Here is a 14787-nt window from a genome sequence, read left to right on the forward strand (position 1 = left end):
AAATAGTAACCATTGTTGTACCAGAATATTTTAATACAGTCTCGATTGAATCTGAAATAGTTTTCAATATGACTAAGAACAAATCTAATTTGTTATGTCATTTAAACTGTCATTTAAAATAGCATAGGCCTACTGTTTGAGGTTATATTCCAGACTTCTTCTTTGGCAGTGCCAGACAACTGTTCAGATACAGGAAATAAAGACTTGTCCTTTTTACACTTAGTTTTTTTTGGAGGACTTAAAGAAACAAGATATAGCATGAAACGTTGGTTGGATAAGAAGAAGTTTAGATGTGTAATGTGTTCATTTTTGGCAGTCATGCTAGCTTTCCCCGCCGGGCCTTTTGCTGAGCTAAGCTAACTGGCAGGCTGGAAGCACTAGAGGGCAGTCAAAGTAGCTGCTTCAGGCAGATATAAAGCAAAACTAGCATTTCATGAGTCATTTGCTGTGTTTCTGATGTATATGAGTACTTCACTCTCTTTTTGTTATATGTTGGTCTCTTTGACATCTTCAGAAAAGTAACTTGCTCATTAGTGGCTAAATGTTCCAGCTAATGCTAATTGTAATTGGTAGCTAAACGTTTAGATGGTAAATTGCTAAATTTGAGCTTTTTTGTGTGGTTTAAAACAATTAATGCAGCTGGAGATTGGGTTGATAAGAGTGGGATACTAGAGTATTAAATGTAGTGTACAAAATAGGCTTTAATGAAAATGTTGGTAACTGCAGCATGCTGAAAGGCCCTAATGTTCAGTGGGTCAGCACCTTAACAGTTCACATTGTCACGAGTACACTATGCTAATTAATATAAAATACTGATTAGGGGAGTGTTCAATATTATATTATTTGTATTATCAATATTACTTGATATCCTCCATCACCCTCCTCCTTATCATAAGCTACATCTTGCACCCCTCGGTGGGCACGCCTGCGCCTCCTATGCTTTACCCATTATTCCCCTTGGAGCTTTTTTTCCAGTCCATATTAACGCGGAAGTCGGTGACGCACCACTACACTCAGCTGCTCAGCGGGGGCAACGCAATAAACAAAACGTCGTCATTCGGAGTCAAACACAGCGGTGAGTGTCTTCTTTTCTCTGTTAGTTGGAATAGGAACATTTTTGTCCAATGCTATGCGTCCGTCCACACTGAGGCTCCTCTGTGTCCGCTGCGCCTCTCGCTTTATTAAATCCGACCGGAGGTGGCTGACGGTCTGTCGGTCGGGCGGATTGACGGACGAGCGTCTGGACTGTACTGGGATTTGAATGCGTGAGAATTTGCTTTTTTTAAATTGACAACTGTGAAAGCCGAGGGTTGGTTCCTAGTGACTGTCAACGTAACCTGTTTGTGATAAAGGTATGGACATGGAGTTTAATGTCAGCGACTGGTGCACTCTGCAGCAAAAATCTGCAACGCGGTTTGTGTCAGCCCTGCTGCTCTTTATTTCATCGGGTTTGTCCATTCAGCATGTGTTTGTGATTGTGAATCAAGAGAAGACGCAATGTGTCCGAGCAAGCCTTTGTTAGTCTTCCCCAAGCCTTTGCGACGCTCAGTTTGGCGTGCCTTAAGATGGGACACGAGTTCATTAAAAATATAAATGATTGCATTCAGACACGATTAAGCAATATTGTAACGAGTAGCTGTTCCCAACATTGCTACCTTAAATGCTGTAAACTTGAATTCTCTAGCCTGTAAAATGGGGGTGACCATGCCATCGCTGTGGGTTTGTCTCTTTTGAGTTTACCACCCTGGATCAATATGTATTGGGATGTTAACGCTTGAATTAACATGGTGGCCCACAGCAGTTGCCTTTTCTCAAAGATCATTTTCAGTAGACTTGAGGTCTGAGGCACATTGCTGTCGGATGTTGCCTTTATTATGAACCATAACAACATCAAGCTGATAGCCATAGCTGCATTGCTTCCACAGGCTGCAGCTGTTGAAACATATAAACAGTCATTCTAGTTTTATATAATCAACAATTCCACCCTCTGATTAAACTCTAAAATGTTGTTTTGCCTGATGAATGTGAGGTGTACTGCCCTCAGTGAATTGTTACAGTGGCTCTCAGATTACACTCAGTCTTCTCATTGGCTGCAGGATCAGCTTTCCTCCTTTTCTTCCACCTTCCACTCCAGTCCTGCTGTGTGCCATGATGCCTGCAGTATAGTCTGTGTGTGTGTATTGCAATTGCAGCTTGTTTAAACCTTTTTAAAGCAAATCATACACACTTGTATAGCTTTCTGTGCTTGCTACAACTATGTGGTGGCCTGCTGTGTTGTTTATGTTTTCAGTGGGAGGGCAAACCTTTCACTCAGCTTCATTCCAAGGTAACAAGAGTTGGCGTCATGTCAAATACAGCCTTTTAAGGCACAATTTTTATCATGATGCAACCCGGCAGCCTGTGGTGTTCAGCTACTGTCAGTGTTAGAAGAACAACCAGCTGTGTGTGTTACATCACTGTAGCCTTTGGTTATGTCTATGGTAGTGTTGTGAAAAACTGAGGGCTTGTTGCGATAAGAAGCCTCATTGTCCCATGGAGTGTGCGTGCATGCATAAACTTACAGATAACACAATGCATATTGTCTCTGTTGAGCTGCTGTGTAACTAACTCCTCCTCACATGGGATTACTGCATATGGAATGGTTTCATTTCCACACAAACACTTGAAGTTTCTGAAACTGAGTGTTCAAACGATAGCGACGGACGCCAGTGGCCTTTTTGTAGGCATGCAGTGATTTAGAATGGGAGTTCTTATCTTGGTTTCATCCTTGAGTTGAACAAAGATATGTCTTGACTTTGAAAAAAAGCAACTGGGGACACTTTTCATCTTCATTAGCAGAAAAAAAATGCAAAGCCAAATGAAAAGTCAGCCTTTTTTATTCATGAGCGGCTTGAACTTGTCAAAGTTGTCATTGAGTGCAGTTATTTTGTGTTTTTTGTTGAATTATAGCATTGATATCACATTTTAGTGAGGACAAACCACCTTTTAATAACCATACCAAGTGACTTGTGAATGTGCTGTATTCAGGTAATCTTTTTCTCACAGTTGGGAACACTTCCTTGCCAAGGAGGTTATGGTTTTGCTTCCGTTGGTTTGTTTGTCAGCCGGATTATGGATAAACTGCTGGCCCAAATATAATGAATCTTGGTGAAAGGTTGGAAGGAGGAACCCTTTACATTTAGGAGTGGATCGTAATCACAGGCGGATACACCATTTATTTCTCACTTTCGCTAACACTGCGTGATGGGTTCATGGCCTTGCTGGAGGTCTCTTCTTTCTGTGTGCCCTTCTAGTCTGCAGTATAAAGTCATTTCCTATGACGGCATCTTACATTTCCGACTGTCCTCTCCTCTCCCTCTGGTTTGCTCTTCCTGGCATGGTCTTCCCATCATGACCAGCTGACTTGGTGTGCTCTGACAGTGCAGGATCATGCAGGTATCGGGAAGCTTTCTGCCTTGATGAGAAATCTCACCTACTCCCGAGCTGCCAGAGCTGTCAACAGACTCTAAAGTTGCCTGTCGCCCTGTCAGGACCGACTGCAGGGAGAAATGAGGACGTAAAACCATGATTATGATTCCAAACTGGAGAAAGAGGGAGGCTGAGACTGCAGCTGCTAACACTGGGAGCCTGCAGTCGTAACGGACTGGGCCATTGTGTGCTTGCAAATTAACTCATGCTTTGTGTCTTCAGAGATAGGTTCTGAATAAAGTAATTGGAGGGTGGAAAGAATGCAATCAAAAGTATCTGAAGTCTTTGATAGCTTTCTGCCAATTAAATGCCATAATTGTTTGACACAATTGGCTGTGATGGTGAAATGTGCCGCCCACAGAATTTTACATTTTGGAACAGCTGATGTGTTTGACAGGCCATTTTGTGATATTCTATAGAGGTTTCAATCAAATTCAATTTAACAATGGCCAAAACACATTTCAACTTGCAGAAGAGTTTCAGAAAGAAGTTTCGCCTTATTCACATCTTTATTTAGTTTGTCCTAAACGCCTGTCCTTAGTAATCACATACAGCATGTTTCAAACGGCAAAGAGCTGAAAATGAAATACTTTAAATTGTGTTGTCAACTCATTTTTCAAGCCTAACCTAGATTAGCTAAAGCTTATGGTAATAAAACTCATGAACATTTCTGTTATTTCGGCTAATATGTCAGTGCAACTAATTATGGTCAACTAATGCCAGACACCAGTGACAAAAATGGCCTTCTCAGTTTCCCAAAGCCAAAGTTAATGTTTACAAATGTGTTGTTTTTGCCGACCAAAACCCAAAGATATTAAAGGTCCCATGTCATGGCCATTTCTACTGATCATAATTCCATTGTTGTGGTCTACTAGAATAGATTTACATTGTGCAATTTTCTAAACTCACATTGGTTTCTCACAGCATCTCTGTAAAGTATGTGTATTCACCGGTATTCACTCTCTGTCCTAAACGGCTTGTTGGAGCTCCTGCCCCCCCCCTCCCTGTGAGCCCACTGTGCTCTGATTGTTCGGGACGTTGCGAGGCTCGCTGCTCACTGAGCTGGCTTACTGGTTTGGTTTCCGGGTTGGCGATACAGCGGGACAGCGCAAAACTCATCCTGAGCACACACAAACACTCACAGCCGAAGTAAAAACAATAAGTGTGGCTTGATATTGAGTAAGATTTATTATTTTAAAGGTTTATAACTCTGTGAGAATGGGTCTGCGGAGAGCATTTCTCCGCGATCCCAACTCGTCTATAACAACCAGGGAGCTCTATGCAAGTCAATGGGACTCCCTGTTAGTTGAAAATGTACGCTAAAGGTCCTCACCCCTCCTGGTGTGTGAGGAGCTCCGTGGATTGGTCCATTTTGGTTCCCGGAAGAAACAAATGGAAAAAGATAAATCTCCAACGAGGCGTTCTGGGGCAGCATAGACAGGTATTTTCTGTGTTAGAGTTTTACTCGCTACAGGGTGTACTTTGAGGGTTTTTGACTCTGCAGACCGTTTACATGCATAAAAACCTTCATAACACACAAGGGGACGGGTAATAACCAGAAAAGCATGACATGGGAGCTTTAAGTGTACAAAAAGGCAGAGAACCGATTGATTTCATGTCTTTGTTTCAGCTCTACCTTTTTTAATCTAAAACATACATCTTATCAACAACAAAATCCACACACACACACACACACACACACACACACACACACACACACACACACACACACTCACCAACCACTTTATCATCTTTCCCGTGCAAGTATCGTTAACCACACCACTTTTAATTTGCGCTCTACCCAACCAACAGCAATCTTCTTTACTCTTAATATTGTTTTCCATTTTTAATGTCAACCTGTTTTTAAAATGGCACTTGCAGAGGACGTTCTCTGACTCACACTGATTCTCTACGTCACCTACTTACCCCCGTCCCCCCGCTGTGGGGCTTAATCTGTAACATAATATTGATTTACATTCTGCAAAGAGACAGGAAATGGATCCAGCCAACAAAAAAAAAACAATCTTCATACATATCCTGTTCCCTTTTACTGTGTAAATGATCCAGGATGTGAGTTTTCCTGGACTCTAGTGACTTTAAGGAACTTGTGATATTGTCATTTATTACCTCCAGTTTAGCAGGCTTTACTTTCTGAATAAAAATAATAAAAGTATATTAACAAAATCACCATATGGCAATTGCAATTGTTCCACAGTATGGTACCAAGGTTTCCATTGCCTCGTAGACTCTGTGCTGCTGTCCCATACTGCTTCTGTTATCTGATCCTTCTCCGGTATAATCATATGAACACGTCCCCTGCTAGTCGTGTTGTATCAGCGTCTGGCTGGGCTGTAATATAATAGCATAATAAAGGTATGATACTGTGTCATTCCTCTTTGCCTCCTGTGCGCTAACTCAATCCTCTCCTGCCCTGCTGCTGTGCCCCACTGTGGCTGCTCTTCGTCTTTAGGAATAGAGTATTGATCCAATCTAATGGCTTCCTCCTATGGGTGATGTCATGCACCCCCCATGACTCAAACCTCACTGGAGTAATGCTAATAGAGGGAGTTAGAAACCGTGCTTATAGGAAAACAGAGCAGTGTTTATATTGAAATGTCTTGCACATCTTAAGTAGCCTCCCTCCCTCAGATTTATGTGTGTTGGGCGAGTGCAATGAAATGATGATGTGTGGGATTAAGAGGGGGAGGCGTAGCTCAACAGGGGCGATACATCAGCAGAGCATAAATGCTGGCTCAGCTGAATGGACCCTCGGATGGCACTGCTGCAGGTAGCGGGTTATGGTTGATGATGTCATTAGGGTTTACAGCGTCTCCAAGGTCTCTGTCTGCTCGTAGCAACGGATCAAGATGAGTGTGTGTGGATTATGGAAGGAGACACAATAGTACTGTTCTGTGTGTGTAGCCAGACACAACATAGGCTGATGCAATGACAATGACTTAATCTGGAGATTGGAGCCTGTTTGTGGTTTTGTGTTTGTATCGACAATCTTCAGAATGATCCTGGTGACCTGCTGCTCTGCTAAACTTGTAGCTGCATTTGGGATTGTCTCTCTTTTTAAGGATGGATTACCAATCTCAGAAAAACAAATGTAGTACAGGCGTACGTTTCATGAACAGGTTTAGTGCATTTTGGCATCAATTCTTCAAGCCTCCGGTAAAATCTTCTAAAAAGTATTCAGTCATCTGATGTTTCCAAACACTTGCAAGGAAGTTGCATTGCTTAATGAATATGTTTTGTTGTGAAAGTGTGTAGGGAATGGTTGGTAGGTTGATATCTATAGACAATAAAGAGCATAGCATATAGTTAAGAATTATAATTTTACTGCCCATTAAAACATTTGACTTTGTCTTTTTTTTGTATCCCCATTAGCACTAGCATTGGCTATTGCACACACACAAAACATACATCAACATATAAAACAAAACAAAACAGCTCATAATTTCATGCAATTTACAGTGCTATATGAAATGAAAACTAAAATGGTCATCCAATTTTCACCATCATAAGGCCGGACCTCTTTGTACGGAAGACTGCATTCATTATGTTTCTCCTCGAGTTTCTTCAAGTATTTCCGTTGATTTGTCACCTGTCTGATCCTGGTTGGAGGACTGACTGCAGGCTTGACACTTTACTACTTAATCAGCACAGTGTTGACGGCGGAGTCTTAAACAGGAGTGACTGATAGCAGAGTGATACGACAGTGTGGAAGTAGGTGCAGAAAAGAGCGTCTGCGCTCTCATTTATATGGATGCATTGTAAGAGTTTGTCTTTCAAAGTGCAATATGAAAACAATATATTTGGATGTGCTGAAGCCTCATTTATTTATATATACAATGATATATATATATGATATACAATGTATAAACGTGGAAGATCAAAGTCAATATGTCTGACCCTTCATGATTAATACGGATTCTCTTCCAGCAGTTTTCAAATTTACATTTTAGTGTCAATACGTGTGGGGGAATTCCTCATTACTCCTCAACTAAGACATTTCCAAGTGTAATCCTCCCTTGAGTCATAGATAAGAATAAATCATCTCATATAACCTCAGGTATCAGGAAATGAAACACTTTGTCAATACAGTCGCTGTGAGGTAAGCAGTGTGACTGGTCTGGGAAATGTTTAAATATTTGGAGCTTTAAATGGCTTCTTTGGCCCCATTGCAATATTAAATATACAGTATGAATAAATAATACTAAATCCTCTCTTTCTCTGGGTTTCAGAATAGCCGATTTTAGAACAATAGGGTGGATTTCAAATACCATAAAAGTGTTTTCCTGGTTATTTAGAAATAAGTAATTCAACTGCACAAGAAAAAAATAACAATTTAGGCAGCATGATTTGAACGGGACTACAGCTGTACACACAGAGCAACTCGCCTCATCCAACTGAATACATATTTGCCACACAAACTAATTTGATGCTTGCAAACATATTCAAACTTATTGCGTTACATAATGTCTACAAAACCAATTTGTACAAGTAATAACAAGATCAATTAATGATTGTAATTACTATTAATAACAACAATACATTTATTTAATTATCAAATAATTGGCTGTATTCTCAGGCACAGCAGAGGTGGAATAATGTGTGTTGCTGTAGCAGGGGACTGTCTCTGACTTGGGTGTTTAATGACATTTACTTCTAGAAATGACTGCAATGCTGTCAAAAAGCTGCTCTATTACACTGAATAAAAGACATGATTGTACTGTTTGGGAATGAACCAGAGACCATGATGTTCTGGCTGGTGGACTGTTGTTCATCAGTGATGAGAGCAATACATAATGGCTTCTGTGCTGTACTAAAATAAATTACCTTTGCTGTTGCATTAGCATTAAACTGACCACATTTCATACTCAGGCTAAAACAGAACACTTTTCATTGTAGATGCACCAATAGGGCTGCCAGTACTTAACTATTTTGATAATTAATACATTATTTCAGTCCTTTTTTAAAGGTCCCCTATTGTACTGTTTTTCATCAATATATTATGGGTCTCAGATATATTACATTACATGTCACTTGTTAGACGCTTTTATCCAAAGCGACTTACATACTCAATACTGTGGGCAATCCCCACAGAAGCAATTTGGGGTAAAGTGTCTTGCCCAGGAACACAACAACATGCTGACTGCAGTGGGGTTTGAACCTGTGACCCCCTGATCTGATCACCAACGCTCCACCCACTGCACCACACGCCTCCCTATATATATACATATATATATATATATATATATATATACATACACACACATACACACATACATACATACATACATACACGAAACATGTCTCTGAAGTGTTTGACTCCAAATACCAAACAGATCATTGTAGCATTCCATAATCCCCTCTGTTTCAGCCCTGTTTCAAAAGTGCTGATTCTCTGTCTGTTACTTTAGATGAAAATAAGGAGCCACTCCCCACGCCCCTCTGAGAGATATTTGGTTAAAAAAAACACAATGGTACTCTAGGAGGAGATTCGGGTGATAAGGTGGGGGCGGCCAAAAAAACATTATGACATCATAAAGTGGCCAAAATCTGATCAGCTCATTTTCAGACAGGTTTTTATATAAATGGATCAGGACAAAAAGTGAGAGAATCTTTTTTTCCTGAAATATTCAGAATCTCTTTACACAGAGGGGACACATGTTTATGTATAAAATACATGAAAAGGTCGATTTTGCATAATAGGTGACCTTTAACACAAAAACGCCAATTATCTTCTAAAATAAAGGCCTTGAGCTATAGGACACGGTGATGAGCAACAGTTTTCTAGACCAACGTTATATCGATTCAAAACAGAGCCAGTGCACTGTAAGGGATTTGTCTAACACCCTGTTGACGTTCTCTTGCACTGAAATCCACAACTGTAATCCAGTAGTGTCACAGTTCACCTGCTGAGTCTCTGTTTTGGCAGTGTTTAATTAACATTACCAGCAGGCGTCGTCACAACTTTCCTCTTCAAATTCATCACTACTTGACCCAAATCAAACAGCCACATTAACAGAGAAAGGGCTCTAGACCTCAATGCTATGAATATGTGTCAGAAATGTAAGCCACTCGCATTTACTGTGCTTACACTTTATTTTCTTGTGCCAGAGACTTGTTATCAGGGCTTCTGCAGATGTGATTTCCCCAACAGCCAGTGTTCATTGACATCCAAAGTTTGCACCTGCTCACTCACCGTTACTCAATCTGGATATCAGCTTTGGCTAAATTCCCAGAATGTAAATTTGAATCTGTGCCAGTGGGTTCGATTTAGCATCTGTACTTGTTAGTATTTGCCTGCTTTATAGTCAGATACATATCCTCTTAACTAGAGGCTTATTGGGATTTTGCATGCAGAAAAGAAAATATTTAAAAAATGAGGTTAAAAAATATTAAAGTGTGGCTGCATAAATAACATCTCAGGCTTCCTCTTTACTGCAGTCCACTTCCCCTTCACAGTATCACATGAATCAGCAAGATTACAAAAGCTGTGTGTGTGTCTACAATGTAAGTGTGTAACAATCTTAGTTCCTGTATTTTTTATGTGTTTGCACTTTTCTCGCCCACTTTATCTCTCCAGATATTTTATTCTGCTCCTCCAGCAAAATCAGTACTCATCCTTCATGTATTCTCTGTTTATCGCTTTTCTTTCTCGTATCTTTCCATGACACACACGGCATCCTGTCAAATCTCTTATCAACTTCTCTTTAAGCCATCACTTGATATGGCGTATTTAGATCTTTTTTGCTTTGTCATGGCATCTTGTGAGGTTATCAGAGAAGGAATACATTTCCTTGGGACAGAGAAGGATGCTTTTCTCTCCAAGAAAAATGGCATTACTTTTCCTATTTGATTTACAACGTGTCGGATTCCATAGTGTACACACTACATTGCAATCTTCTCTCCGCTATAATTGATCTGTAATAGTTATGAATTGGGTTCTCTACATTTAAAAACTGAATTAAGTATCAAACGTTTTAGGTTCAGCTTTCAACATGTATAGCAAAAGTAAACAAAGGTATGATTAAACAAAACCTACTTTAGACCTGGTACCTTCCCCTCTGAATGAGAAGGTATAATCCATAGACTGTAATCACTGTAGTTGTTGTTTACAGCGATGAACAATAACCATAGTTTCAGTTTCGCCTTTGGTACTTAGGGACTTACGGTTAATTAACTACAGGCTGCAGCTGTTACAATCTGCTGCTCGCCATGTTTCTCATTTCAACTGGTGAAACAGTCAATAGGCGCTTTCACACCGGAGTACTTTTCCCAGTATAGTTCCGAAAATGTTGCGTTCAGAACCTTTTCACCCCCTTTTCAGTCCCTGCTAGAGAGCGGGTACTTTCATGGGAGAAAAAGGTTCCCATTTCTGATTGGCTGAGCGAATTGCAAACCATGCTCCGTAAAACGCGTAAAACTCCCAAAAGGTTTTGTGAAGCCGCCATTTTATTTTCCTCGCATTAGCATTATTAGCATTAGCCCAGCGCACAAACGGAGAGAGACGTTCTTATTATACACCATGAGAGAGACTAACTTATGGCAACACAAAAGAAAACATGGGAGCGGTGGAGATGAGGAGGTGTCAGCGTTTCTGGCGATTTACTCGGAAGGCTTCCCAGCAGCTGAAGCCAGTCCCCAACTCCGGGGACTTCCGGAAATTGTTTGCGGCCTGCCAGTAAACCCAAAGCAGAAGAACAAGAAGTGACGTCAGCGGCTTCATTTGCCTAATCCTCCCTCAGGGACTTATTCCGGTGCGAACGCGATCTGAGTTCTGATGAACTAAGTTCTGATGAACTAAGCACGGCAAAATACTTGTTGTGAAAGCGCCTATTGCGATTCAATGCAAGGCCTATCTAATGTACATTTTATATTTGTTAAAACAAAGAATGAGGAGTTTTAAAATAGACTTTAACATGCTACAGTAATGGACTTTCACAATATATTTACTCAAATATGTAGGTCCCAAGTAAACAACATTTTACTATGCTATTCTAAAGGAACATTTCAACATTTTGTGAAACAAACTGGCCTTTTACTCTAGAGTAAGATGGTATGGTGTGCTGCTTAGCCTAGCTTTGTACAAAATATCAGTATGACAATACGACACCCTCTGTCCTTAGACCCTCACATCGTACAAGGAAAAACTTCCGAAGAAAACCCACAGTTTAAAGGGGAAAATGGGAGAAACCTCAGGGAGAGCAACAGAGGAGGGATCCCTCTCCCAGGACGGACAGACGTGCAATAGATGCCGTGTGTAAATTGAAAAGATAATACATTTGCAACATAGGTAGTCCAAATGTTTGGAAATGCATGTGTGTATAATAGGAAGATGAATCCACGAGGATATCCATCCAGGACCTATGATCCAGGTCACAGGGGTGGCCAACCCGCGGCTCTTTGCCTAGTTTCATGCGGCTCTTCAGTTCATATCGAATTGTATATGTGTGAGTTTGGAGGAGAGACACTGACTCCTGACTAGTGTTGCACGGTGTACCGATACTTGAAAGGTATACCGCGATACCCTGCCGTTAAAAACGTTACGATTCCTCCGTTTCATTAGTAGGCCTATCGGTACTTTAAGAATGACGGGGAAAAGTACTCCGGTGAGAAAGCGCCGTTTTAATAAGAGCCGTGTGTTCAGCGCTCTGCTTCCACTCCCTGCACTGCAGCCGTGCCTGCAGTCCCTCCCCTCTCAAGCACGCTCTAAGTCCCTCCCCTCTCTCATGCACGCGCTAGCTGCCAGAGCATGTGAGAAAACGAGAAGCATGGCTGCAAGTGGGAGTGCAACTGCCGCTGCGCCTCGGCTTGTTGACAAAAAAGACGCCAGAAGCGACATTTTGATGTATTTTAGCTATATCTCTGACAGTGAGGGCAAGCCTACGGACACCATGAGGCCTGTCTGTAAGACATGTATTAATTTTTATTTTATACGAATTCTTGTCATTTATTTTATTTATTGTTCTCATTGTTTAAAAGGTTGTGTTATGGTTATGGTTCTGGTGTGAAATAAAGCACAATAATTACATTTAAGACTGTTTCCCTTTTTTTAAGAAAAGTATCGAAAAATAATCGGAATCGCAATTCTTGACTTGGTATCGAAACCAAAATGTTGGTATCGTGACAACACTACTCCTGACAGTTAAACCTGATATTTAGTAGGTCTGTTAAGTATTGAATGTTGATAATTCTGACGTAATTTGGCCGGTCAAAGTTGTTTGGGCTTGGATAAAATCGCTCCGTTATTTTCGTCCCGTGTTACTTTCGTCCCGGCTCTCCCCCATCTCCCCACGTATGTGTGGTGTCAGGTAATTTTGATGTGGGCCAAGAGCCAATCACAATAATACCTGCGATGCAGTGAATCATCACCTTTGAGGGGGGGAAACCTATCTTTGATTAAACACTATCCAGTGTTTCGCCTACCATTGTCTTGGAGGGGCGCTGCGCCCCACCAACGGAGCCCCTCGCCCAAAAAATATATATCATTTAAAAAAATATATATATAGCACCAAATTGCAAATAATCTATAACTACTGTCACTTTTCACATTGAACATGTGCTCTTTTATTAAATAAACTAAACGCTTTCATTTTAAGTTGTGAGTTTAGTGTTTTTGACCCTAAGAAACACTGATGCATTAATCAATAACAATAAGCTCCTCTATCTGCTCCAGAGGATTTAAAAAAAAATATATCCCAATGCCACAAAAATGCATCAGTGACGTGGTTGAAATCTTGTCTCCAGAAAACAAAAAACTGAAACAAGCGGTATCAGTGACTGTGTCTTTGATGTGGCTCTTTGCAGTAACATAGAAAAAAATGTGGCTCTTAACCTCTGACTGGCTGGCCACCCCTGATCCAGGACCACAGCCACGACTCGCGATCCAGGGCTCGCGATCCAGGACACAGGACCGCAGGATCATCCATGACTCCGGATCCCGGCGTATATAGACACCAAAAAGAAAGAAATTTGGGGAAGCTGGGTTAATCGGAACATGAGAGTACACAGGTATAGACAGAGAGAAGGAAGAAGTAAGATGTCCCCCAACAAACTAAGCCTATATCAGCAAAACTAGGGGCTGAATATAATCAGCCCTAACTATAAGCTTTATCAAAAAGGAAGGTCTTAAGTAAAACGTATAGGGTGTCTGCCGCCCGAACACAAACTGGAAGCTGATTCCACAAATGTGGAGCTTGATAAGAAAAGGCTCTGGCTCCCATTGTACTTTTAGAGACTCTAGGAACAACCAACAACCCTGCATTCTTGGAACGCAATGCCCTAGTAGGACAGTAGGGTATAATGAGTTCTTTAAGGTAAGATAGCGCCTGCCCATTAAGGGCTTTGTAGGCGAGAAGAAGAATTTTAAATTCTATCCTGTGTTCTATAGGGAGCCAGTGTAAGGCAGCCAGAACAGGAGTAATGTGGTCCCTTTTCCTAACTCTGGTTAGTACACGAGCTGCAGCATTTTGAATCAGCTGAAGCGACTTGACTGACTTCTTGGTACACCCTGATAATAAAGAGTTACAATAATCCAGCCTTGAAGTAACAAGTTAGAAACCTTCATGATGCTATTCAGGTTTATCTTTTGGTAATTCTGAAACAGAAACCTGCCGATTGAAACCGTTCTCCTCTGGGCTGGTTGGGAAATCGATGGGGAGTAAGGGGTTGAAGGCAGTTCAATCATTTCTTCATGCTTCTGGTGATTCAGTGATCAGAGTCTCTTCCCGTCACTAGAATCTGGGGAATTGACCGAGGATTCATTAAAAGAATTGTGACTAAATTAATCATTTACTGAACTTTGAATGGCCTACTTCTGTGTATCCGTGGCGTAGTCACCATGTATATTCTGGTAGCGGTACTGAAAATGAAGCATTTACTGTAAACTAACGCGTCCTCCTTCCTTATTCCTCATTTACAGGAGAGGAAGTGTTACCGCGTGTTGTTAATAATAATAATAGATTTAATTTGTTAGCGCTTTTACAGGTGCTCAAAGACGCTTTACAGATATAGTGAAGGGAAAAGGAAGGAACAACAAATAAATATATAGTTAAAGTTAAAGTCAAACAATACAAAAACAATCACACATTAAAAGCCAGATTGAAGAGGTGAGTTAAGTGTAAGTGTGTGTGTATACGTGCATCTGTGTCAACTCTTTGGGCTGGTTTGCTCTTGACGCGTCCTTCACACCTCCTCGGCAGCTTAAAGAGAGTAAAAGATAATTTTGTTGAATGATGGTCAAATCCAAGGGATGTTGGTGTGTGTAAAAAGCATCAGCTCTGTGTTGTCCCCCGTCCAACACGTCTG

At 40.9% G+C, this 14787-nt stretch overlaps 1 protein-coding gene across 2 annotated transcripts in view; it reads left to right on the plus strand.

Annotated features, from left to right (window-relative positions):
* The first annotated feature begins 928 nt into the window (after positions 1–928).
* The window catches only part of march8 (membrane-associated ring finger (C3HC4) 8), an 88086-nt gene continuing 74227 nt past the window's right edge, over positions 929–14787 (plus strand). Inside the window, exon 1 of one of the 2 annotated variants that reach the window (XM_034203836.1) lies at positions 929–1075. The gene's annotated coding sequence lies outside the window, so the exon portion shown is untranslated. The remainder of the gene's footprint in view (positions 1076–14787) is intronic. The other variant, XM_034203835.1, reaches the window with a different exon arrangement.

This window comes from Gymnodraco acuticeps, unplaced genomic scaffold (assembly GCF_902827175.1).
Source record: "Gymnodraco acuticeps unplaced genomic scaffold, fGymAcu1.1, whole genome shotgun sequence".
In the NCBI taxonomy this organism is placed as follows: Eukaryota; Metazoa; Chordata; class Actinopteri; order Perciformes; family Bathydraconidae; genus Gymnodraco; species Gymnodraco acuticeps.